Below are 26,867 nucleotides of genomic sequence, written 5' to 3' on the forward strand. Positions count from 1 at the left end.
CAGCAGTGCCTGCCCAAGTAAAAAAACTTGCCTTACGCATCGCCTTTAAACCTTGCCCCACATATATATTTATGCCAATCTTGCCTTTGACATTTCCTCCCTGGGGAGAAAATGGCTAATATTAATACGATGGACTGAATGGCACCTTTCTAAGAACCCACGTTTAAGAAGTCAACACATTTGGGATTATTTACCTGGCCTGAGGCTGCGGGAATCTGCAAGGAGGTCTTTTCAAAGTGTGCTGTCAGGAGAGTTATGCCATTCATTCCACCGTTCATCACCATCTCAGGCCTGATGTTGAAGCACTATGGAAGAGGAGCATAACATTTAGGGCGTAACGGTTGAGCTACTGCCTTACAGTGCCAGAGACCCAGGTTTGATCCTGACTACGGGGGCATAAGGGGATGGAGTTTGTACGCTCTCCCCGTGACCTGCGTGCGTTTTCTCCGAGATCTTCGGTTTCCTCCCAGACTCCAAAGACATACAGATTTGTAGGTTAATTGGCTTGGTGTAAATGTAAATTGTCCCTTGTGTGTGTGTGTGTGTGTAGTATAGTGTAAGTGTGCGTGGATCGCTGGTCATGCGGACCTGGTGGGCTGAAGGGCCTGGTGCCGCGCTGTATCTCTAAACTAAACTAAGCTACGTTGAAGGTAAGCCACAGGCGGCTTTTGGGTATTTCTAAAGTGGAGGTTGATGAGTTCTTGATTAGTAAAGGTGGCAAAGCTTATTTATTTTATTTTTTTTAAATTTATTTCGAACAGAATAAAAGAATAAAAAGCAAGTGTGAAACAGCATACAAAAAACAAAACAAAAATATTTATAAAGTGTCATAAACAATATCTATAAATAAATGAAATCGTATGTGTCCGAAAAGGAGCAGGAAGAAGCCAAAGCTTATTAATTCCCACCCCTTATTCAACTGCTTGTAATTATCTTATACAAATTTAGCAGCTATATATACACCATATGTACACCAGCCACTATACACTAATCAAATATTAACAAAGCCATACAAAAAATAAAAAAATAAAAATAAAAGTAAAAACCCTCATATACTATACAGTATCTTAGTCATATATACAACCCATCACTCTAAAATCACCCTTCCCAATACAATCAGTATAACAAATATCCCACTCACAAACACCTATCCTCATCCCAATATCCTTTTAAACAAGTGTTTTTGTACATCTTTTTAAACTGAATTATGTTTGTGCTAAGTTTTATCTCCTGTTCCAGACCATTCCACAAATTCACACCACAGATTGCTATTTAAGAGTTGTTCTGACATTGAGTTTTTTTAAATTATGTTCCCCTCTCAAATTATACCCACCCTGTCTTTCCATAAACAGTTTTTGTATATTTCTTGGAAGTAAATTATTTCTTGCTTTGTACATGATTTGCGCAGTCTTAAATTTATGTATAAATCTTATGGGAAGAAGGCAGGAGAATTGTGTTCAGAGGGAAAGATTGATTAGCATGGTTGAATGGTGGAGCAGACTCCATGGGCCGAATGGCCTAATTCTGTTTCTATGTCTTATGAATCTTATGAATTTATGACATGCCATTCAGATCTTGGTTGCTCAGTTGTGAACCTCCAGATCCCTCAAGCAATTGTTGTCCACGATAAAAAAAATAACTGACCAGTGATTGAAGGTAAACCAAGATTTAAAATGCTTCCCCAGGCTATCTATTCCCATGGTGTGGGAAGGAACTGCAGCTGCTGGTTTAATCCGAACACAGACACAAAAAGCTGGAGTAACTCAGCGGGTTTCAGACAGCATCTCTGGAGAAAAGGAATAGGTGACGTTTCGGGTCGAGACCCTTCTTCAGACTGAGAGTCAGGGGAAAGGGGAGCAGGAGATATAGACGGTGATATAAAGAGATATGGAACAAATGGATGAAAGATGTGTGAAAAAGTAATGATGATAAAGGAAACAGGCGGTTGTTAGCTGTGAACGAGGTGAAAACGAGTTACAGCCAACACGACTCAACAAGACGACTTAGAAACCAGTGCAACGACTTGGGTGGGTGAGGGACGGAGAGAGAGGGGAAGCAAGGGTTACTTGAAGTTACAGAAATCAATATTCATACCGCTGGGATGTAAGCTGCCCAAGTTTACAATCCAGATTGAGGCAGTTTGAGTGTCCAGCTGAGGCATACAGTGGATACTTGAATTCCGAAAGTTGCTTCTACTTGACAAACGGTGGGCAAGTTTAACATGGCAAAGCCCTTGATTATTTAATGGAAAGAAAGCACTGCATTTACAGTAGACCACAGTAACGCAGTATGTTTTACAAGGATTTATTGCCTTGGGGAGCACTTGGTTAGGTTCCCCGTCCAAGGTCAACAATGGGCAGTTTCTGAAACGTGTACGTCCTTGATTGATTTATTTGCAATATTCATTAGAGTGTTTGTCGAGGGTAATCTTGTGTACAGGAGTCGGAGTAAAGCGGAGCAGGAACTGTTTGGGCTCTGTGGGCGGACCGTGCGAGAGGAAGAAGTGGGCAAAGTACGCTGATGGCAGAGGGGCAGAAATGAGAGGCACGCACTACCTCGACGGAAAGATTCGCGAAGCGGAAACATTACCACAGAGGGCAGCACAATGTCCAATTATTGGGGAGGAGATGGGGTGAAGCCTGAAGCCTGTTCCTAGACTGTGGAACAGCATCACTCTTCCCATCAGAACTGCCCCCTCCATCGACTCCTTTAAGTTGAGACTTAAAACTCATTTTTACTCTCAAGCCTTTCTTGACGTCCTCTGAGTGAAGGCTATATGTGTGTATTTATGTATGTACTTAATCTATGAACCACTGTTGTATAACATTAGTACCTCCACCAATGTAAATCACTTTGGCCAACGAGAGTTGTTTTTTAAATGTGCTATAGAAATAAAAGTGACTTGACTTGACTTGACTTGACTGAGTTGGATGATCAGCCATGATCATATTGAATGGCGGTGCAGGCTCGAAGGGCCGAATGGCCTACTCCTGCACCTATTTTCGATGTTTCTATGTTTAACTTGTCTATCAACACCATGTCCCGTTTCAACTTCCTGCCCAGAAACAATGAACAGAAACAGAATGTCACACTGTGACGTTTCGATGATGATATTGTGGTGAGCTGAAGGTTGAGGCGAACTGCTGTGCAGTTACGCTACAGATACGGACCGTTTAGGCCAACCAGACCATGTTGGTATTTCTACCTCTGCCCACACTGATGCTTGTAGTTGCAACTGACTTGACAGCAGGAATGCCTCAACAGTCTGGGTGTTCCTGGTGCGGGAAGGGAGCGGGAATGTGCCAGGGTTCCCGGTGCCAGTTCCTGACCTGTGAAGAATACTCAGCTGAAGGCCAGCCGAGGACAATATGGACCTCCAGCAGCGGCCAAAGAGCTGGTTGGTGAGCAGATGGTTTGGCAATCACAGCCCATGCTCAGGGGTGAAGATTTAGGCACCGGAACTATGCAAGGCACAGCCCACCAGTTTAACACGTGAGTAAAGATAGACACAAAATGCTGGAGTAACTCAGCGGGAGAGGCAGCATCTCTGGAGAGAAGGAATGGGTGACGTTCCGGGTCAAGATCCTTCTTCACTCCATTCCTTCTCTCCAGAAAGCACTCAGGCCATTCTAGATGCGAATCATGTCACTGTGTGTACAGCAGATAGCATTATGGTGGATGAATGTAGTCATGCCTACTATGTTCTGTTGTGCTGAAGCAAAGCAAGAATTTCATTGATGAAACTCAAGAATCCCTCTTCTGACACCATGTAAAGGTTATGGTCTGACACACTGTAACCTTTACTAAGTGTTTATTAAAGCACATGGCACACACGTCCCAGCACTGACTGCATCCAGCCTTCAGGCATACCGGGACCAAATGGGAGGAAACAAAGGGAGGATATCACAGTTATACTAATATGATGGGGCGTGGTTAATGGTGATGAGGTAGCTACATTATAGGTTGCATGCATAAACCATCTACAACAATAAACTCTCTTGGATCTTGAATCTTGAATGTGTTGCAACTGCTAACATTCCAAGAGAACAGGGCAGGGCGTGTGCTCCTGGGTCACAGAAATAGCACCTGGCGAACAACAAAGTAAGTAAGAAGTGTTTAGCATGCGTTGTGTAGCACCTGACTTCAACATAAAGCTGACCTTTATGCCCCTGTCCCACTTATGAAACCTGAAAGGAAACCTCCGGAGACTTTGCGCCCCACCTAAGGTTTCCGTGCGGTTCCCGGAGGTTTTTGTCAGTCTCCATACCTGCTTCCACTACCTGCAACCTCCGGCAACCACCTGCAACCTCCGGGAACCGCACGGAAACCTTGGGTGGGGCGGAAAGTCTCCAGAGGTTTCCGTTCAGGTTTCCGAAGTGGGACATTACATCACTTGTGTCACACAAGGTCAATGACTGCTTCAGCCCACAATCAGCACAACACTAAATACTCCAGACAGACGCAAAAAGCTGGAGTAACTCAGCGGGACAGGCAGCATCTCTGGACGGAAGGAATGCCCTGAAGAAGGGTCTCGACCCAAAACGTCACCCATTCCTTCTCTCCAGAGGTGCTGCCTGTCCCACTGAGTTACTCCAGCTTTTGGTGTCTACCTTTGGTTTAAACCAACATCTGCAGTTCCTTCCTGCACATAACATATGAGCAACGTTGCTGTCTGATCAAAACACACCCTGTGCGATCAACAGCATGGCTGGCAGGTGGTCCTGGAAGAGAGGAATAACTCATAATCTGACCACCAAGGATTTAGTTACTTGGTTAATGCAGTTGTGGGATGAGTTTTGTATTCCATGGTCAGCTGCCACATATCTTGTTCTTGGCAATCTCAATGAATTAAACATTTTTTACCTCAACTTTCTCCCAAATTCCTCCACCTGAAAGTCCTCCCTCTGACCAGATGTGTGGTTCAGAGCTGCCTGTTACTGATCCTGTCACATTTATGTTTGGTCGCACTGTGTCAATACGATATGATACCATAGAACTTTATTTATCATAATCATAATCATACATTATTAGCCAAGTGTGTTTTGCAACATACGAGGAATTTCATTTGCCATATACAGTCGTACAAATAAAAAGCAACAGAACACACAAAATACATTTTATCATAAACATCCACCACAGTGACTCCTCCACATTCTTCACTGTGATGGAAGGAGAACCTCTAGCGGTTGAGGTTGACGGGACGACCCAATTCTGCTCCTTATGAATCACATGAATTTATGAACAATCTCCACACAGAGAGCATCCGAGGTCAGGATCGAACCTGGGTCCCTGCTGCTGTAAGGCAGGCAGTAGCTTTACCAGCTGTGCCACTCTGCTGGTGTTGGCTCATTATAGCCATGTGTACCAAGGTACAGCGAAAAGCTTTTGCCTGCAAGCCATCCAATGTAATCAGATTAATTGGATCTGCCAGGGGGAAGGAACAAAGGGGGTCCTGGCGCGGGGAGGGGAGGGGGAGAGAATGATGGAGGGCCCGTTGTGGGGGGATCGCCGTGAGGGAGGTGGGGAGGGGGGGAGAACAAAGAAGGACCTGGCGCTGGGGTACTTTGGAACTTTGTAAATGCCCTCTAAGTAGTGACTATTGGCATACCTCGGGTATGCAAGCAAAGAATGTCACTGTGACTTGTCCTTGTGACAATAGAGTATTCACTCATTCAGTACAAGGGGTCGTACAGAGAGAAAATAACATTAATTTGGTGACTTCGACCACGGAGGTTAACATAGAAACATAGAAACATAGAAATTAGGTGCAGGAGTAGGCCATTCGGCCCTTCGAGCCTGCACCGCCATTCAATATGATCATGGCTGATCATCCAACTCAGTATCCCGTACCTGCCTTCTCTCCATACCCTCTGATCCCCTTAGCCACAAGGGCCACATCTAACTCCCTCTTAAATATAGCCAATGAACTGGCCTCGACTACCCTCTGTGGCAGAGAGTTCCAGAGATTCACCACTCTGTGTGTGAAAAAAGTTCTTCTCATCTCGGTTTTAAAGGATTTACCCCTTATCCTTAAGCTGTGACCCCTTGTCCTGGACTTCCCCAACATCGGGAGCAATCTTCCTGCATCTAGCCTGTCCAACCCCTTAAGAATTTTATAAGTTTCTATAAGATCCCCTCTCAATCTCCTAAATTCTAGAGAGTATAAACCAAGTCTATCCAGTCTTTCTTCATAAGACAGTCCTGACATCCCAGGAATCAGTCTGGTGAACCTTCTCTGCACTCCCTCTATGGCAATAATGTCCTTCCTTAGATTTGGAGACCAAAACTGTACGCAATACTCCAGGTGTGGTCTCACCAAGACCCTGTACAACTGCAGTAGTACCTCCCTGCTCCTATACTCAAATCCTTTTGCTATGAAAGCTAACATACCATTCGCTTTCTTCACTGCCTGCTGCACCTGCATGCCTACTTTCAATGACTGGTGTACCATGACACCCAGGTCTCGCTGCATCTCCCCTTTTCCTAGTCGGCCACCATTTAGATAATAGTCTGCTTTCCTGTTTTTGCCACCAAAATGGATAACCTCACATTTATCCACATTATACTGCATCTGCCAAACATTTGCCCACTCACCCAGCCTATCCAAGTCACCTTGCAGTCTCCTAGCATCCTCCTCACAGCTAACACTGCCCCCCAGCTTAGTGTCATCTGCAAACTTGGAGATATTGCCTTCAATTCCCTCATCCAGATCATTAATATATATTGTAAATAGCTGGGGTCCCAGCACTGAGCCTTGCGGTACCCCACTGGTCACTGCCTGCCATTGTGAAAAGGACCCGTTTACTCCTACTCTTTGCTTCCTGTTTGCCAGCCAGTTCTCTATCCACATCAATACTGAACCCCCAATGCCGTGTGCTTTAAGTTTGTATACTAATCTCTTATGTGGGACCTTGTCGAAGTGGGACCTGTACTAAGTGGTGAAAGGTCCATTAAATAAATATTTGTACTTACTGCGCACACCATCACCTCAGGGGGGGATGTTAATTTGCGGAACATTTTATGCGTTATTTGTACGGTTCGATATGAAATGCAGCCGTTTGTTTTTTCTCTTGGTAAATGAATCAGTGAATTTCCTTTAAACCTCCTTAAATTGTGCCTCTGCCCCATCCCCTCCATCCCAATCAGCTGCATGTTCACCACTAATCGGCCCTGCAGAATCAAAACCGACTTTTTACCTAATTTTACATTATCTCTGCTTCTCGCCTGCAATAACCTGTTTTATTTTTTGAATTCGTATGTCTGTGAGCAAGGATGCATGTCTGCCTGTGAGTGCTCTCCCGACCATTATTAATCCCTCAGTTGACTGTTTCGCTGAACACCTTTGCTTATTCCGCCTCGACCTGCCTGATCTCCCGGTTTAATTCCCCTTCCCATTCCCACACTGACCTTTCCGTCCTAGGCCTCCTCCATTGTCAGAGTGAGGCCAAACGCAAATTGGAGGAACAGCAACTCATATTTTGCTTGGGCAGCTTACAGCCCAGTGGTATTAATATTCCAGTCTGAAAAAGGATTTCGGCCCGAAACGTTGCCTATTCCCTTCGCTCCATAGATGCTGCTGCACCCGCTGAGTTTCTCCAGCACTTTTGTCTACCTTCGATTTTCCAGCATCTGCAGCTCCTTCTTAAACACAAAGCCCAGTGGTATTAATATTGATTTCTCTAACTTCAAGTAACCCCCTGCATCGCCTCTCTCTCCATCTCTCCCCCACCAAAGTCGTACCAGCTTCAGTCGTCTTGTTGAGTCTCATTGTACTCGTTCTCACCGAACAATCAGTGGCCTGTTTTCTTTATCATCGCTACTTTTTTGCATATCTTTAATTAATTTGTTCTATAATCTCTCGACATCACCATCGACATCTCTTGTTTCCCTTTCAACTGATTTTCAGTCTGAAGAAGTGTCATGACCCAATTCCTTTTCTCCAGAGATGTTTGTCTGACCCGCTGAGTTACTCCAGCTTTTTGTTTCTGTGTTTTGTTTCTTTCCACGCTCCCTTAATAATATCATATTTTAATATTTAATGTTTGCCCCTCTGCAAACCTTGGCAATGCTGCCTCAAACTCAATTTGCACAAAGTCCTCTTTATTCACCTGCCCGTGGTTCCAGACTACCATAGACTCGTGTTCAGCATGTATCTCGTTCCAATGTTTTCAAATCACCGTCTCAGCCTGTCCTTAGCACTGCTGTGAGTGACCGAGAAACGATAATTTTTAATAACATCAACACTTTCCACTCATTAGGCACCTTAACCATATCAATCCTTCCCCAAGGTGAAATGCAATGGAAGCAGACACATCTTAAAAAAGAAAATAGAGATTTAACAAACGCAAACATTGGTAAAACCAAGGGTGATCACACTTATCAGCCAGTGAATGACAATCTATTTTTTTACCAGCCTCCTACAAATTCTACAATACATGACAAACCTAAATGGACCCTGCATTGAACATGTCTCTGAGTTATTCATTTTTTATCCCACTGAACTGAGGACCTTCATTGCATGCAAAAAAAGACACAGAGTGCTGGAGTAACTCAGCAGATCAGGCAGAGTCCCTGGGCAACATGGATAGGTGACATTTCATGTCAGGATCTTCTTCTGTTTCGGTGCTGTGTTTTTTTGTTGTAAACCAGCATCTGCACTTCCTCTGAAGAAGGGTTCCGACCCGAAACGTCACCTATTCCTTTTCTCCAGAGATGCTGAGTTACCGCAGCATTTTGGGTCTATCTGCACTTCTTTATTTCTAGGAAGGAACTGCAGATGCTGGTTTAAACCAAAGACAGACACAAGAAGGGGGAGGCCATTTACGACTGAGATGAGGAAACGCTTTTTCACCCAGAGGGTTGTGAATCTGTGGAATTCTCTGCCACAGAAGCCAGTGGAGGCCAATTCACTGGATGTTTCCAAAATAGAGTTAGATTTAGCTCTTAGAGCAAAAGGAATCAAGGGATAGGGGGAATCAGCAGGAATGGGGTACTGACTTTAGATGATCAGCCATCAGCTATTGAACATTCATCATTCGATCAGCCTAGAAGGTTGTTGGCTGCAACCTTCCCCCCAATGACGAACTGTTCACTGCAAGGGCCAGGAAGCGAGTTGGTAAGATTATCTCTCACCCCGGCCACAAACTCTTTGATGCCTTCCAGAGGGGGCTCCGGACCGTCAAAGCCGCCACAGCCGGACATAAAAACATCTTTTTTTCACGAGCAGTAGCTCCACTCAACATTCAAACGTCTGTTGCCTCCTTTGCTCGGGTATTTGGTATTTTATTCCATTCACATGTCTAAACTATAATGTTTTATTCTTAATGTTTTATGTTTTACTCTCAATTGTTTACTGTATGTCGTGTTGTTACTTCCGAGCCGAGCACCAAAGCAAATTCCTTGTATGTGTACATACTTGGCCAATAAACTTATTCACTCATTCATTCAAGATTCAAGATTCAAGATACATTTAATTGTCACATGTGCCAGATTGCACAGTGAAATGAAGTTCCCATACAGCCATACAATAAAAATAAAAATAAAGAACACAGCACACTATAGAATTTGACATAAAACATCCCCACACAGCAGAATCAACGTTTCCCACTGTGTGGGGAGGCACCAAAGGCAGTCTCTTCCTCCACTGTTCCTCGTGGTCAGGGCCTTCGTTCATTCATTCATTCATTCATTCATTCATTCATTCATGATTATGTTGAATGCCAGTGCTGACTCGAAGGGCCGAATGGCCTACTCCTGCACCTATTTTTCTATGTTTCTATGTTTTCTATGTCTTCAGGTTTTAAGGTATATTTGTTTTGTCAGAGACCTTGACTAACTGCAGACAGTCAGTTTGCACGTCATCGTTGGAGCAGACTGATAGACCAACCCATTGGGTGACAATTCTACAGATTTAAGTGTAAATTATGTAACCTCAGATTACCTTGCTGTGCTGCATTAAAAGCCCCGAGAAAAATAGTTCTGAGAAAAATGGAAATTATTGGCTCGTGATGTCAATCAGATTATTTTCTTTCATCTCTATTTTCTTTGACGACTGGCTGGAAGTATTCAATTAAATGAGGATTGTATTAACATGAGAAACACTTCTACTTCTGCAATAGCTTAGAGGGAAATGTACTGCATTGGTGTCAAAGGTCTGAAATAGAGTCAGAATCATTGAGTCGGTCGTACAGCATAGAAACAGCCTGTATCGTTGTGATAGACACAAAATGCTGGAGGAACTCAGCGGGTCAGACAGCGGGTCAGACAGCGGGTCAGACAGCATCTCTGGAGAAAGGGGATAGGTGGCGTTTCAGGTCAGACCGCCGAGTTACTCCAGCATTTTGTGTCTCTCTGCAATTCATTATTTCTATACCTTCTCTACATTTTCCATTCAGAATGAATTCTATCCTGAGAATGCGACCAGCATTTTATTCGCCTGGCATGCTCAAATGTTTGGAAAAATTGCCCCGGTTTAATTTTTCACTTCTTTACTTTGAATATAATTTTAATGAATATAATTCCTCACAACTTGGTTGCCGCTGGCTGGATGGAGCGGACAATGGGACTAGGTGGTTGTTTGATTTAACAGGTCATATCTCTTCACTTTCGCAACCACAAAAAATGGAATCATCCAAAACTACAATGACGGTGGCATCAAGACACTTGTCAATAATACAATAATCCTCTCAATTCCCAGCCATGTCTAAATTGAAGTGACATTTATCCCATTAGCTTGCAACAAATCCAGTGTGCTGCCAAGTGTTTTTTTGTAATCTAAATGTATTTGTGTATTAACTATAGAAGCATGGCTTATCTTCCATAATGTAAACTCACGGTAATCGAGAGCATTTAGAGAATAATCTGAAGAAGGGTCCCATCCCAAATCGTTGCCTATCCATTTTCTCTGGAGATGCTGCCTGACCTACTGGGTTACTTCAGCACTTTGGGTCATTTTTTTCACCCGGGGGGGAGTGAATTGCTGGAATTCTCTGTCACAATGGTTAAAAAACGTTTGGACAGGTACATAGATAGGATAGGTTTAGAGGGCTAAATGCAGGCAGGCAGGGCTAGTGTAGATGGGGCATGTTTGTCGACACGGGCAAGTTGGGCCAGAGGGCCTATTTCCACGCTGTATTACTCTATGACTCTCTAAGCATCATCTCCTCTCAGAGAAAGGCACGAGGACGTGGTTGATGGTTTTCAGGCAGTACGTCACATACCTCCGTGAGGTAACTCAAATGTCACTGTACCTTAATTGGTACATGTGGCAATTAAATTGAATCTTGAATCTTGAGGTAAGGTTTCAGGTCATCAACCTTCCATCGGAACCATGAACCATGAACCATGGAGAAGAGATAGTGGTGGAAAGGGAACATCTATCAAAGGATGATCAAGAGAAACTGAATGGGCACCTGTGGTGGAGATGCCAGCTGAGAGAGGGTGGTGCAGGAATGATGGTCTCAGCTGTTTTCTCCGAGGTGATATAAACTGATTGAGATGAAATGAAAACCAAAATTTCTGGGAAATATGAAATACTGCAGTTGCTAGAATTCTGAGACAAAAGCGAATGCTGGAAATACTCAGCGAAACACAAAGTGCTGGTGGAACTCAGCAGGTGAGACAGCATTGCTGGAGGGAATGGACAGGTAACGTTTCAGGTGGGGAACCTTCTTCAGTCTAGAGGCTGATGAGTGGAAGGTGAGGACAACAAGACACTATATGGTGGAGAAGGAGAGGGGTTGAGAGCAGAGATACGGGGAATGGAGCAGACATGGTGGAGATGAAATTGGTTGTATATTTTGCAAATATATTGTTCATTGGTGTGTCCATGTGGCTGTATGCTCTGGTAGGATGGTTGGCACTAATGGCATGTCTTTATCTCCTGCTCCAATGTCCTCACTCTGCCTCCAGTGGCCACATATGCTGTAGCTTTGGGAGCAACAGCAGCAGGAGTTTAGCAAGAGATACGACTGATTGGCTCTAGCCCAAGTGGGAGGAGAGAAGTGAAAACAGTTAAAGTAGAGGCCAAGGACAGGCAGACTTTACTCAGAACTGCTGTAGATTTGGGAGCAACAGCAGCAGGAGTTTAGCAAGAGATACGACTGATTGGCTCTAGCCCAAGTGGGAGGAGAGAACTGAGTCAGTGCCGGGAAAACAGTTGAAAACTGAGGAATTTGGTTTGTAAATTGGTAAATCAGGCAATTTATCAGTCAATTTAAGCAAGACGGCTCTTAGCGAGCGGCAGTGAGTGAAGTGCCCTGTGAGAAAAGTGTGAGTCTTTGGCTCGAGAGTCTTCAGCGAGGAGACCACGCAATACGCTTGAGAGGTAGAGATGAAAGAAGATGTCAGGCAAGCTGATTCAGTGCGATGCTTGCAGTATGTGGGAAGTCAAGGACACCGCTGGTGCCTCTGGCTGCTACAAATGCGAGAAGTGCATCCAGGTAGAGCTCCTGAAGGGCCGTGTTGGGGCACTTGAGAAGCAAGTGGATGACCTCCGGTTCGCCCGAGAAACGGAGTCGTTCCTCAACAAGTCCTACAGTACGATTGTTACACCTAAGGTACTGGAAGAGAGAAGGTGGGAGACAGTGAGAACGGGAGGGAAGCATGGAATGCCAACGTCCCCGGGTGTTGTATCTCTTGTGAACAGGTTCACCCACTTAGAAGCTGTCGGGACAGAAGAGGTGTTTACACTGGGCGATGGACTGGCTTGTGATGCGAATAGGGCTGTTGAGCCAAAACCAAAAAGGCCTAAGGCAGGCAACGCCATTGTAGTGGGAGACTCCATTGTGAGAGGTACGGACAGGGGTTTCTGCGGCAACAGACGGGATGCGAGGATGGTGTGCTGCTTTCCTGGTGCCAGGATCCAGGATGTCACGGACAGAGTGCAGAAAATCCTCAAGGGCGAAGGCGAACATCCGGAAGTGGTAGTGCATGTCGGCACAAACGATGTCGGAAAGAAGGGGATTAATATTCTGCAGCGTGACTTTAGAGAGCTCGGAAAAATGCTGAAAAGCAGGACCTCCAGGGTTGTTATCTCCGGTTTGCTTCCAGTTCCTCGTGCTGGCGAGAGCAGGAACAGGGAGATACGGGATCTGAACGTGTGGCTGAGAAACTGGTGCACGGGGCAGGGATTTAGATTCTTAGATCACTGGGATCTGTTTTGGGGTAAGGGGGAACTGTACAAAAGGGACGGATTGCATCTTAACAGGTGTGGGACCAGCATTCTGGCAGGCAGGTTTGCCACTGCTACACGGGTGGTTTTAAACTGATTAAGGGGGGTGGGGTGTCGAATGGGATAGTGGAGGATGGAGTTAAAGGGAAAGGGTTTCTTAAATGTGTGAGCGTAGAGACAGAGGGGTGTAAAATGAGGGTAGAAGCAATAGGTAGCAAGGTGAAAAGTAAAAGTGGCAGGCAGACAAAACCAGGGCAAAAATCAAAAAGGGCCACTTTTCAACATAATTGTATAAGGGGTAAGAGTGTTGTAAAAACAAGCCTGAAGGCTTTGTGTCTCAATGCAAGGAGCATTCGTAATAAGTTGGATGAGTTGAATGTGCAGATAGCTATTAGTGACTATGATATAGTTGGGATCACGGAGACATGGCTCCAGGGTGACCAAGGCTGGGAGCTGAACATCCAGGGATATTCAATATTCAGGAGGGATAGAGAGAAAGGAAAAGGAGTTGGGGTAGCGTTGCTGGTTAGAGAGGAGATTAACGCAATGGAAAGGAAGGACATTAGTTTGGAGGATGTGGAATCGGTATGGGTAGAGCTGCGAAACACTAAGGGGCAGAAAACGCTGGTGGGTGTTGTGTACAGGCCACCTAACAGTAGTAGTGAAGTTGGAGATGGTATCAAACAGGAAATTAGAAATGCGTGCGACAAAGGCAAAACCGTTATAATGGGTGACTTCAATCTACATATAGATTGTGTAGGTGGTTATGCATGCAACCAAATATGTAGCTGCCTCATTACCATTTGACACTCCCACCTTAGGTAGTATAACTGTAGTATCTGCATGCACCCTCCCTCTCTTGGTTCCAGTACGTGTGTAGACCAGTTGTGGTCAGTGCTGGGACGTGTGGATGTAGTGTCTTAATAAAGACTTAGTGAAGGATTAAAGACCACGTCTAAATACATCTACATGGTGTCAGAAGCGTTTAATCTGCGCCTCTCGTATATCGGGTTTTATTTTGCTTTTTGAGTGTGTGTGTAGTGATGGCTTCGTCTTGTCGCAAGCCTTCCCCGTTAGTCTTTGACGCCGACATCGCGGAGCGATGGGACACGTTCGTCATGGACTACAACCATTATGTGAATATTGCACACCGTAATGACCCTGCTGCTGTCAAAGCATCGCTGCTATTGAACCTTGCTGGGCCTGATGCCATGAGGCGGGCTAAGTCGTTTGTGTACAGTCCAGCGGTCCTGGGCGAAGATGACCAGATTGCTGAGCCAGCCGAGTCTCCTGACGACCCGGTGTGTCTGTTGAGGAAGTTCACTGAAATTTGTGACCTTCCCTCGAACCGCCTTTTGGAGCGGGCTCGGTTTTTTTCTCGCAAGCAACAGCCTGAGGAACCTGTGGAATGTTTCATTGCCGACCTCCGCTATCTAGCTCAGCGCTGTCGTTTTGGTGAGTTGTGTGACCAGCTCACGCGGGACATGTTAGTTACTGGCATGTTAAACCAGAAGTTGCGGGCTGATTTATTACGGAGGCCTGACCTCACGTTGAACGAAGCTGTGCATGCTTGTCGCATTGCTGAGGTTGTTACTCCGTTTCGTGGGGAGAGAGGATCTGGGAACCGTGCCGTTAGCGTGGCTGCTCTGTCTGTGCCGCGGCGGCCACCGAACAGTTTTAAACCACAGCCTCGCCCAGCTCCTGCCCCTCGCCCTCAGAGTGCCAGGAAGTGCCCCAATTGTGGGTATGGACATTTGCCACAGTCTCTGTGCCCTGCTTATGGAAAAGCCTGCAACTATTGCAGAAAACAGAACCACTTTGCGGCGGTCTGTCGTTCCCGTGGGAACGTTGCTCAGCCGCCTCGCCGGGTGTTCAACAATCTCCAGAGGATTGAAAGTGTCCTTGATTCTCAGTACATCGAGGAGTCAGCCCCCGAGTCAGACTCCAGCATCTCTATGGGGGATGCCAGTGTTTACGCTCTGCTGCACAACCAGACTCGACTCCCCGACCCATCGGTGCTTGTTACTGTTAATGACAAGACCTTCACTGCAAAGTTGGACACTGGTGCCAAGGTCAGCGTAATATCAACATCACTCTTCCACCAGATAAGGTCTAATGAAAGTTTGACTGCAGACCGTTCTGTGCTCCGAGCGTACGGAGGGGAGGAGCTGACACCTGTGGGGAGGGTAACTTTCCACTGCAAGCTACAGAAAACATCTCGTGACCTGTCTTTTTTTGTGTTGGATTGTGATTGTGTGCCTCTGCTGAGCAATCAAGCATGCCAGGATCTGGGTCTGGTTGCTTTCGACAGTACAGTCCATGAGGTGAGGGTGGTGCTGGACCCTGTCTCTGAATACCCTGACCTCTTCGATGATCAGCTCGGTAAGCTGCCGCTTGTATATAAAATTACTACTGACTCCTCCATAACTCCTGTGTGCCGTCCGCCTCATAGGGTCTCTTTCGCGATGAAAGACAAAGTTAAAGCAATGCTGGACAACATGGTAAACTTGGGGGTGCTAGAAGCTATCAGTAAGCCCACGAGCTGGGTGTCTACGATGGTTGCCACTATAAAAAAAGGGAAGAATGAGATACGGGTCTGCATCAACCCGAAGGACTTGAACACTGCCATTAAGCGGCCCCACTACCCTATGCGGACTGTCGAGGATGTTGCCGCCCAGGTTGGTCAAGCCACCGTATTCTCAGTTCTCGATGCTAGGAGTTCCTTTTGGCAGGTTCCACTGCACAGGGAGTCAACTGACTTGACAGCTTTTGCAACGCCATTTGGGAGGTACAAGTTTTTAAGCATGCCTTTTGGGATAAGCTCGGCGAGTGAAGTCTTCCAGCGCTCCATGGAGCAATTGTTTGCCGGCCTGCCATGTTCCATCATTGTCGATGATATCCTCGTGTATGGTCGGGATGTCACGGAACACGACCGAAATCTCCGACGGGTCCTCGACCGGGCTCGCCAGATAAACCTCAAGCTGAACCCGTCCAACTGTAGGTTCCGGTTGTCTGAAGTGTCGTATGTCGGCCACATCTTTACCTCTCGTGGCCTGAAGCCTGACCCAACAAAAACTGCTGCCATCTCCGAGTTCCCTGCACCTGCTGATGTCGCTGGCCTGCAGCGGTTTCTCGGTATGGTAAATTATCTGGGTAAATTTGTTCCGTGTCTCAGTGAGCTCAGTGCGCCGCTGCGCCTCCTGACAAAGAAGGATGTTGCCTGGTCGTGGAGTCCGCAGCACCAACAGTCGTTTGACACTTTGAAAAAAATGCTGGTCAGCACTCCGGTTCTCCGGTTTTTCGATCTCCGACTACCAATTGTGGTGACCTGCGATGCCTCTCGTTTTGGTCTCGGTGCAGCCTGCATGCAACTATGTGATGGAGATTCTCTGCAGCCTGTCTCGTTTGCCTCTCGTACCATGACGGACACTGAGCAAAGGTATGCCCAAATTGAGAAGGAGCTCCTTGCTGTGGTGTTTGCGTGCTCTAAGTTCCGGGACTTTCTCTTTGGGGTTCGGTTGACGGTGGAAACAGACCACCAGCCGCTGGTTACGATATTAAACAAACCCATTCATGCTGCCCCGGCCCGTCTGCAGCGGATGATGCTACAGCTACAGCGGTTCGATTTCAACATTGTGTATAGGAGGGGTACCGAGATGCATGTTGCCGATGCTCTGTCGAGGGCACCTCGGTCCTCCTGTGCCCAGCATCCATACGAGCAGGAGGACCTGCACGTGCTGAATGTGAATTTTGTTCCTTCAGAGCAGCTGCGGTGCCTGCTCGAGCACACTGCTGCCGACCCTGACTTGCAACAGCTGTCTGCTGTCATTCTGCGTGGGTGGCCCCGCAAGCCTGCCTCTCTGCCTGCTGGCGTGCAGCCCTTCTTCCTGGTTCGGGATGAGCTTGTGGTTCGGGAGGGTATCGTCGTGAAAGGTCACAAGGTGGTGATCCCTGCCTCACTCTATGATGCTTACTACTCTGCTGCTCATTTGGGGCATCCGGGAGCTGACGCTACCGTTGCTCATGCTCAAGGGCAGTATTATTGGCCTGCCATGGCCAAGTATATCAAGGCTCGAGTGGCAGCGTGCTCCGAGTGCAACTCCATGGCCCCTCACCAGCAGCGGCAGCCCCTGTTGCAGCAGCCGGCCCCCGACATGCCCTGGTCTTCACTGGCTGCAGATATTTTTGAGTGGCGTGGGAAGCACTACCTGGTGTTGGTGGACTCGTATTCATCCTGGTTTGAAGTGGACCTTCTTCCCACCATCACATCGGAGATGGTCATCGGCAAGTTGCGACGTCATTTTGCTGTCTTTGGTTCCCCGGTCAAGCTCCAGACTGACAACGGACATCAATTTACTAGCGCCGAATTTGCTGCCTTCGCTACGAAATGGAACTTTACGCACTTTACTAGCAGCCCTGAATTCCCTCAGAGTAACGGACTGGCTGAACGTGCTGTGCGCAGCGCGAAGACGTTGCTAGAGCAGTCTCGCTTGTCAAAACTGCGATTTTTATCAGGGACTGTTAAATTTGCGAAATGTGTCTAGCGACGGTGTTTTGGGTTCACCTGCTCAGCGGCTCATGTCCCGTGTCCTCCGCCCGCCAATGCCGATCGCTCAGCAGTCGCTTGTGCCGGTGGTACGCCAACCTGATACGGTCCACCGCCGTATTTCTCAACGCCACGAAATCCAGCGCCGGTCCCACGACAAGTCTTGCCGCCCCCTCCCCCCCCCCTCACGACGGGTCAGGTTGTCCGTTTGCAGTCACCTACCGGGTTTTCCAAGCTTGCCACTGTAGTAGGAGTGGCGGACTCACCCCGTTCCTATTTAGTAGACTACGAGGGCATTGTGTACCGTCGCAGTCGCCAACATCTGTTAGCTGTCCGGGAGCCTGCGCCTCCGCTTCCATTCCCGGAGCCTCCCTCTCCGTGCCTCGACTCTCCTCCTCGGATTGTGCCGCCTAGTCCTGTTGTTGTCCGTGCCCCTACCGCGCCTCTAACGGTGCCTCCGAGTTTTGCCTCCCCGGCTGGCACGTCTCCTCCACGTCTTTCTCCTACTGATTCTTCTTCTTCTTCTTCTTATCCGCCTCGGCAGTCGCCATCTAGCAGTCCACCGGTTTCTGGCCAGTCTCCTGTTTTACTGTCTGATCCGCAGTCCCCACGTAGTTCTCCGCCTCTGCCTTTCTCTTTGGGGGAGGGGAGTGAGGGTGAGGGCGCTGTACGGACCCGCTCAGGTAGAGTTGTCCGGCCCCCTGATCGGTATGGCGACTTTGCTTAATATTGTGCTGTTTGATTAAATGATGCTGTTACTATGTTGCAGGCTTGTATAATTACCCTGCTGCTGTTTATTCTACGGGAAAGGATGTAGGTGGTTATGCATGCAACCAAATATGTAGCTGCCTCATTACCATTTGACACTCCCACCTTAGGTAGTATAACTGTAGTATCTGCATGCACCCTCCCTCTCTTGGTTCCAGTACGTGTGTAGACCAGTTGTGGTCAGTGCTGGGACGTGTGGATGTAGTGTCTTAATAAAGACTTAGTGAAGGATTAAAGACCACGTCTAAATACATCTACAGATTGGGTGAATCAAATTGGCAGGGGTGCTGAGGAAGAGGATTTCTTGGAATGTATGCGGGATAGTTATCTAAATCAACATGTAGAGGAACCAACGAGAGAGCAGGCTATTTTAGACTGGGTATTGAGTAATGAGGAAGGGTTAGTTAGCAGTCTTGTTGTACGTGCCCCCTTGGGCAAAAGTGACCATAATATGGTTGAGTTCTTCATTAGGATGGAGAGTGACATTGTTAATTCAGAAACAATGGTTCTGAACTTAAAGAAAGGTAACTTTGAGGGTATGAGACGTGAATTGGCCAAGATTGACTGCAATTAATTCTAAAAGGGTTGACGGTGGATATGCAATGGAAGACATTTAAAGACTGCATGGATGAACTACAAAAATTGTTCATCCCAGTTTGGCAAAAGAATAAATCAGGGAAGGTAGTGCATCCGTGGATAACAAGGGAAATCAGGGATAGTATCAAAGCGAAGGATGATGCGTACAAATTAGCCAGAAAAAGCAGCATACCGGAGGACTGGGAGAAATTCAGAGACCAGCAGAGGAGGACAAAGGGCTTAATTAGGAAAGGAAAAATAGATCATGAAAGAAAACTGGCAGGGAACATAAAAACTGACTGCAAAAGTTTTTATAGATATGTGAAAAGAAAGAGATTAGTTAAAACAAATGTAGGTCCCTTGCAGTCAGAAACAGGTGAGTTGATCATGGGGAACAAGGATATGGCGGACCAATTGAATAACTACTTTGGTTCCGTCTTCACTAAGGAAGACATAAATAATCTGCCGGAAATAGCAGGGGACCGCGGGTCAAAGGAGTTGGAGGAATTGAGTGAAATCTAGGTTAGCCGGGAAGTGGTGTTGGCTAAATTGAATGGATTAAAGGCCGATAAATCCCCAGGGCCAGATAGGCTGCACCCCAGAGTACTTAAGGAAGTAGCTCCAGAAATAGTGGATGCATTAGTAATAATCTTTCAAAACTCTTTAGATTCTGGAATAGTTCCTGAGGATTGGCGGGTAGCAAACGTAACCCCACTTTTTAAGAAGGGAGGGAGAGAGAAAACGGGGAATTACAGACCAGTTATTCTAACATCGGTAGTGGGGAAACTGCTAGAGTCAGTTATTAAAGATGGGATAGCAGCACATTTGGAAAGTGGTGAAATCATTGGACAAAGTCAGCATGGATTTACAAAAGGTAAATCATGTCTGACGAATCTTATAGAATTTTTCGAGGATGTAACTAGTAGCGTGGATAGGGGAGAACCAGTGGATGTGGTGTATCTGGACTTCCAGAAGGCTTTCGACAAGGTCCCACATAAGAGATTAGTATACAAACTTAAAGCACACGGCATTGGGGGTTCAGTATTGATGTGGATAGAGAACTGGCTGGCAAACCGGAAGCAAAGAGTAGGAGTAAACGGGTCCTTTTCACAATGGCAGGCAGTGACTAGTGGGGTACCGCAAGGCTCAGTGCTGGGACCCCAGCTATTTACAATATATATTAATGATCTGGATGAGGGAATTGAAGGCAATATCTCCAAGTTTGCGGATGACACTAAGCTGGGGGGCAGTGTTAGCTGTGAGGAGGATGCTAGGAGACTGCAAGGTGACTTGGATAGGCTGGGTGAGTGGGCAAATGTTTGGCAGATGCAGTATAATGTGGATAAATGTGAGGTTATCCATTTTGGTGGCAAAAACAGGAAAGCAGACTATTATCTAAATGGTGGCCGACTAGGAAAAGGGGAGATGCAGCGAGACCTGGGTGTCATGGTACACCAGTCATTGAAAGTAGGCATGCAGGTGCAGCAGGCAGTGAAGAAAGCGAATGGTATGTTAGCTTTCATAGCAAAAGGATTTGAGTATAGGAGCAGGGAGGTTCTACTGCAGTTGTACAGGGTCTTGGTGAGACCACACCTGGAGTATTGCGTACAGCTTTGGTCTCCAAATCTGAGGAAGGACATTATTGCCATAGAGGGAGTGCAGAGAAGGTTCACCAGACTGATTCCTGGGATGTCAGGACTGTCTTATGAAGAAAGACTGGATAGACTTGGTTTATACTCTCTAGAATTTAGGAGATTGAGAGGGGATCTTATAGAAACTTATAAAATTCTTAAGGGGTTGGACAGGCTAGATGCAGGAAGATTGCTCCCGATGTTGGGGAAGTCCAGGACAAGGGGTCACAGCTTAAGGATAAGGGGGAAATCCTTTAAAACCGAGATGAGAAGAACTTTTGTCACACAGAGAGTGGTGAATCTCTGGAACTCTCTGCCACAGAGGGTAGTCGAGGCCAGTTCATTGGCGATATTTAAGAGGGAGTTAGATGTGGCCCTTGTGACTAAGGGGATCAGAGGGTATGGAGAGAAGGCAGGTACGGGATACTGAGTTGGATAATCAGCCATGATCATATTGAATGGCGGTGCAGGCTCGAAGGGCCGAATGGCCTACTCCTGCACCTAATTTCTATGTTTCTATGTTTCTATAGTGACACCACCAGAAATGTAACCTCTCAGGCACTAATTGTTGAAATAATACAGCGGGTAAATGTGGGAGAGAACACTTAAACGTTTGTCTTGTACTACACTGTGGACATGGTGAAGGGGTTTGAGCGGTCAGTTCTGAAGTGGCCCAGTTAGATCTTTTGGTGTCAGCACAGAGCCCTTTCAAACAGCAAACGGGACAGCAACAAACCAGCCCCACCAACGTCGTTCTACTCAGAGTGGAGAGTGGAGACTGTAAATTGCAACATTACGCTCCGATTTATATTGATACGGACAAATGGACCTTCTGTGTACAGTGACCTTATTAGTTGCTTGTCTGTGCCGTGAAAAGGTCATACCCAATAACAATTTACTCAGGGTGAAAGTAAAATTGGATTCAGTTATGCTGAGCGTTTCCAGTGCTACACAATCCAGTTTTTGGACAAGTGTATATGTGCTCTTTAGGAGAGTATATAAAGAGCATTAATTTGCAGCGATGGGATGCATCAGATTAATTCAACCACGTAATTCATTTATTACTCTTCAGGGCAACAAATTTGATGTCCGTAATTTGTTGAAAACTGTAACCGTGAGCGATCGTTATATTTCTTCAACCTCGCACACAAATATAATGTCTACCTGCTCCCAGTTTTAAAGCTGTTGTGTTCAACACTCAAGTAGACACAAAATGCTGGAGTAACTCAGCGGGACAGGCAGCATCTCTGGAAAGAAGGAATGGGTGACGTTTCGGGTCGAGACCCTTCTTCAGACTGATCATTTTGTGTCTATCTTCGGTTTAAACCAGCATCTGCCACAGTAATGTTTATTATATATATATATGTGTGTGTGTGTATATGTGAAGTGTTGCAATTTTGGACGTCTAACATGGGCAGGGCCTACACAGTGAATGGTTGGGCTCTGGGGAGTGTTGTAGAGCAGAGGGATCTAGGAGTGCAGGTGCATGGTACATTGAAGGTGGAGTCGCAGGTAGATAAGGTGGTCAAAAAGGCTTTTGGTACATTGGCCTTCATCAGTCAGAATATTGAGTACAGATCTTGGGAGGTCATGTTGCCGTGGTGTAAGGCGTTGGTGAGTCTGCATTTAGAGTATTGCGTTCAGTTCTGGACACCATGTTATAGGAAAGATATTGTCAAGCTGGAAAGGGTACAGAGAAGATTTACAAGGATATTGCCAGGACTAGAGCTATAGGGAGAGGTTGAGTAGGCTGGGACTCAATTCCCTGGAGCACAGAAGGATGAGGGGTGATCTTATAGAGGTGTATAAAATCATGAGAGGAATAGATCGGGTAGATGCACATAGTCTCCTGCCCAGAGAAGGTGAATCGAGGACCAGAGGACATACATTTAAGGTGAAGGGAAAAAGATTTAATGGGAATCCGAGGGGTAACTTTTTCACACAAAGGGTGGTGGGTGTATGGAACAAGCTGCCAGAGGAGGTAGTTGAGATAGGGACTATCCCAACATTTAAGAAGCAATTAGACAGGTTCATGGATAGGACAGGTTTGGGGGGATATGCACCAAACGCAAGCAGGTGGGACTAGTGTAGTTGTGACATGTTGGCCGATGTGGGCAAGTTGGGCCGAAGGACCTGTTTCCACACTGTATCACTCTATGACTGTATGACACACACTAAACTTTTTTTCTCTTCCATTATATTGTTTACAGTGTAGACAATAGACAATAGGTGCAGGAGTAGGCCATTCGGCCCTTCGAGCCAGCACCGCCATTCAATGTGATCAACGTGATCAATGTGCTGTGTTTACATATTCTGTTGTGCTGCTGCAAGTTAGAATTGCATTGTTCTTTCTGGGACATATGACAATAAGACACTCTTGACCATTGACCCTTGCTCCATCCCTATCTGACCGTGCCCACACACGGGGGCGAGGTGAATGAGGGATGCTGTCGATTTGGATGCCGCTGTTTCACAAGTTACCAGTGTCTGGCCAGACTGGATTGGAGGCTATTCTGAAACATTAATCTGAGGCTTTTTTGCACTGAGTCAACATAAATCATTCATGTTGTAAACTGCAGGGAGAAGGAGGAGGAGGAGGAGGAGGGGCTACATCTGTGGGAACTTCCTCTTAAGGGATTTAGCTGGGCTTTGATCCTGAGCAGCAGCAGCTGATGTTACCACCGCGGCGCGCTAAGAGGTGGGCTTTCACTAGGAAGAAGTCTTTCCACCTGTCAGTAGTGCCTTTGCAATGGTGCCTGCGTTTGCAAGGAAAGACAGAGTGGAAGGAGAGGGAGAGAGGGGGGGGGGGGAAAGGGAAATAAGTTACTGACATGCCTGTGAGATGAGATGTGCCATGTTTTGATTTTAATGGTGTCGGAGTGTTGACTGCGGTGCTGTCGGGAATCAATGTCAACAACAGAGGCAAAGCCAAACGTTGGCGGGTTATCAACGACGCTGCAATGAGTTATTTCAGTAAGTAAGTGAAGCCGAGTTAGGCTCTGTGTGTTTGTTGGCTCTGTCACGTATAGAAGAATGTCTAAGCTCGTTCCCTGTGACATTTATTTGGGTTAATCTCAACGCGGAGTAAAAACAAAAAATAGTCTAGGTTATGTTGGCAAAACAAAAACAAAAAAAAATCATACAACAAATTTTTTTTTAATTTGCTTTTGATTTGATTTCACCCAGAGAGTTGTGAATCTGTGGAATTCTCTGCCACAGAAGGCAGTGGAGGCCAATTCTCTGGTTGTTTTCAAGAGAGAGTTAGATTTAGCTCTTAGGGCTAAAGGAATCAAGGGACATGGGGAATAAGCAGGAACCGGGTAGTGATTTTAGATGATCAGCCGTGATCATATTGAATGGCAGTGCTGGCTCGAAGGGCTGAATGGCCTCCTGGACCTATTTTTCTATGTTTCTATGATCGGTTGTGTGTGAGGTGTGAGCTATTTATTCTGGCGCTAGCGGGTTGTTGTGAACTGCAGTGGGATCTCAGAGAAAAAAGTGATTGCTCTTCAACCATTTGTAGTATACGGTTGAAGAGCATATACTATGCATATACTAGACATTGCTCAATATGTCTTGTGCAAAATGCTTTTTTTTTTGCAATTTTCCTCCTGCATTAATCCCAATCTTTGCTGTTACGTTGCTTGCTCACAATCCCTCACTTTTAGACCTAGCTTTTTATTTAACATGTTCATTTTGAAATTTGCCCCTAAACCTTGTTGCTGACGGATCCGAATTTGATAAATGCCCTTTGGCGCACTTTGTGCGAGGTTATTGCATTTTGGCAGGAACACATTGAAGAGGTCGCTTGAGAGATAAGAATGAAAATTGGGCGGAGGAGCTGTAGGAATAGAGATTACAAGGAACAAATCACTAAAGGCGGCAGGTGATGGGTGTTAACAAGGCTGGACATGTCAGACTACAGGGGCTGTTTGTGGGCAGGCACAAATGAAAGTTTCGAAGTTATGTTAAACTTGCATCAGACCTTCGAAAGTCCACACTTGCTGGTCTCAAACCAGTTTTAGTCGTCCAGGTAACCTATGGATACATGCTCGGAAATCCACCGCCTGTTCCGCTGTATAGTATCAACAGAGCCCTAATGAAATGAAATTAGGGAGTTCTGCTGCTGAATTTCAGAGGCAAAGCATAATGTTGTTGTGGAAGACACAAAAAGCTGGAGTAACTCAGCGGGACAGGCAGCATCTCTGGAGAGAAGGAATGGTTGACGTTTCGGGTCGAGACCCTACTTCTGAAGAAGGGTCTCGACCCAAAACATCACCCATTCCTTCTCTCCAGAGATGCCGCCTGCCCCGCTGAGTTACTCCAGCTGTATGTGTCTATCTCTGGTTTAAACCAGCATCTGCAGTTGCTTCCTACACATAATATTGCTGTGCCATGCGCTTGGTGCCACTGTCTGTGGGTATGAGAGGAAGAATTGGAAAGAAGATGATCAGGAATGTGAAGACACACATGTCAGGCTCTATCTTTTCATTGATATGGGAAAACGAAGCGGTAGATTAACAGTAATATTTATAATAGTCACAAAATGCTGGAGTAACTCGGATGTAGATGTAGATCTTCTTCAGACTGAAGGGTCTCGAGCCAGAACATCACCCATTCCTTCCAGAGATGTGCTGCCTGTCCCCCTGAGTTACTCCAGCATTTTGTGTCAATTTAGGTTGAAATCAGTGTCTGCAGTTCCTTCCTACACCTGACATCAACAGTGCAGTTCGCAGCTTTCAACATCATTACATTGTGCCTTCGAGTAAATGGACTGGGCCACTTACACTTAGACCTTGTGTTCAAGAAGGAACTGCAGATCACCTGTCCCTTCACCTCCCCCCTCGACTCCATTCAAGGACCCAAGCAGTCGTTCCAGGTGCGACAAAGGTTCACCTGTATCTCCTCCAACATCATCTACTGCATCCGCTGCTCTAGATGTCAGCTGATTTACATGGGGGAGACTAAGCGGAGGTTGGGCGATCGTTTCGCCGAACACCTCCGCTCAGTTCGCAATAACCAACCTGACCTCCCGGTGGCTCAGCACTTCAACTCCCCCTCCCATTCCCAATCTGACCTCTCTGTCCTGGGTCTCCTCCATTGCCAGAGTGAGCAACAGCGGAAATTGGAGGAACAGCACCTCATATTCCGTCTGGGGACCTTGCGTCCGGATGGCATTAACATTGAATTCTCCCAATTTTGCTAGTCCTTGCTGTCTCCTCCCCTTCCTCAACCCTCTAGCTGTCTCCTCCCACCCTCCCATCCGCCCGCCCTCGGGCTCCTCCTCCTCCCCTTTTCCTTCCTTCTCCCCCCCACCCCCACCCCCCCGAAACGTCGCCTATTTCCTTCGCTCCATAGATGCTGCTGCACCCGCTGAGTTTCTCCAGCAATTTTGTGTACCTTTACACTTAGACCTTGTTGAGTGTTGAGTTCAGCTCCCGCTGTGGTTCATGTGCGCCAGTCTTTACCCGTCTACTGCTGCAGGATGAGAGGCGTTTATAATCTTGTGTGTAGATGTTGTCACCAGCCCCACTTGTTGCTGGTGCCCTGAGGAGACATTTGCTTGTATCTGTTGACCTCCTTCCCGTCACCCTCATGAATGTAAAGAATGTACCCGAGCTTGTACAGGGCTCTGGTGAGACCACATCTGGAGTATTGTGTACAGTTTTGGTCTCCTAATTTGAGGAAGGACATCCTTGTGATTGAGGCAGCGCAGCGTAGGTTCACGAGATTGATTCCTGGGATGGCGGGACTGTCATATGAGGAAAGAGTGAAAAGACTAGGCTTGTATTCACTGGAGTTTAGAAGGATGAGGGGGATCTTATAGAAACTTATAAAAGGACTGGACAAGCTAGATGCAGGAAAAATGTTCCCAATGTTGGGCGAGTCCAGAACCAGGGGCCACAGTCTTAGAATAAAGGGGAGGTCATTTAAGACTGAGGTGAGAAAAAACTTTCTCACCCAGAGAGTTGTGAATTTATGGAATTCCCTGCCCCAGAGGGCAGTGGAGGCTAAGTAACTGGATGGATTTAAGAGAGAGTTAGATAGAGCTCTAGGGGCTTGTGGAGTCAAGGGATATGGGGAGAAGGCAGGCACGGGTTATTGATAGGGGACGATCAATGAATGGCGGTGCTGGCTCGAAGGGCCGAATGGCCTCCTCCTGCACCTATTTTCT

The 26,867-nt window shown here is 46.5% G+C and overlaps 1 protein-coding gene across 2 annotated transcripts in view; it reads left to right on the forward strand.

Moving 5' to 3' along the window:
• thra (thyroid hormone receptor alpha) overlaps positions 1 to 26,867 on the forward strand; it is a 403,335-nt gene that overhangs the window by 280,444 nt on the left and 96,024 nt on the right. The window contains exon 1 of one of the 2 annotated variants that reach the window (XM_033035056.1): positions 23,422 to 23,665. The exons of the other annotated variant lie outside the window; for it this stretch is intronic. The gene's annotated coding sequence lies outside the window, so the exon portion shown is untranslated. Of the gene's footprint in view, positions 1 to 23,421; positions 23,666 to 26,867 lie in introns of those variants that run through there. 2 annotated transcript variants of the gene reach the window in all.

Source organism: Amblyraja radiata, chromosome 16 (genome assembly GCF_010909765.2).
Source record: "Amblyraja radiata isolate CabotCenter1 chromosome 16, sAmbRad1.1.pri, whole genome shotgun sequence".
Taxonomy (NCBI): domain Eukaryota; kingdom Metazoa; phylum Chordata; class Chondrichthyes; order Rajiformes; family Rajidae; genus Amblyraja; species Amblyraja radiata.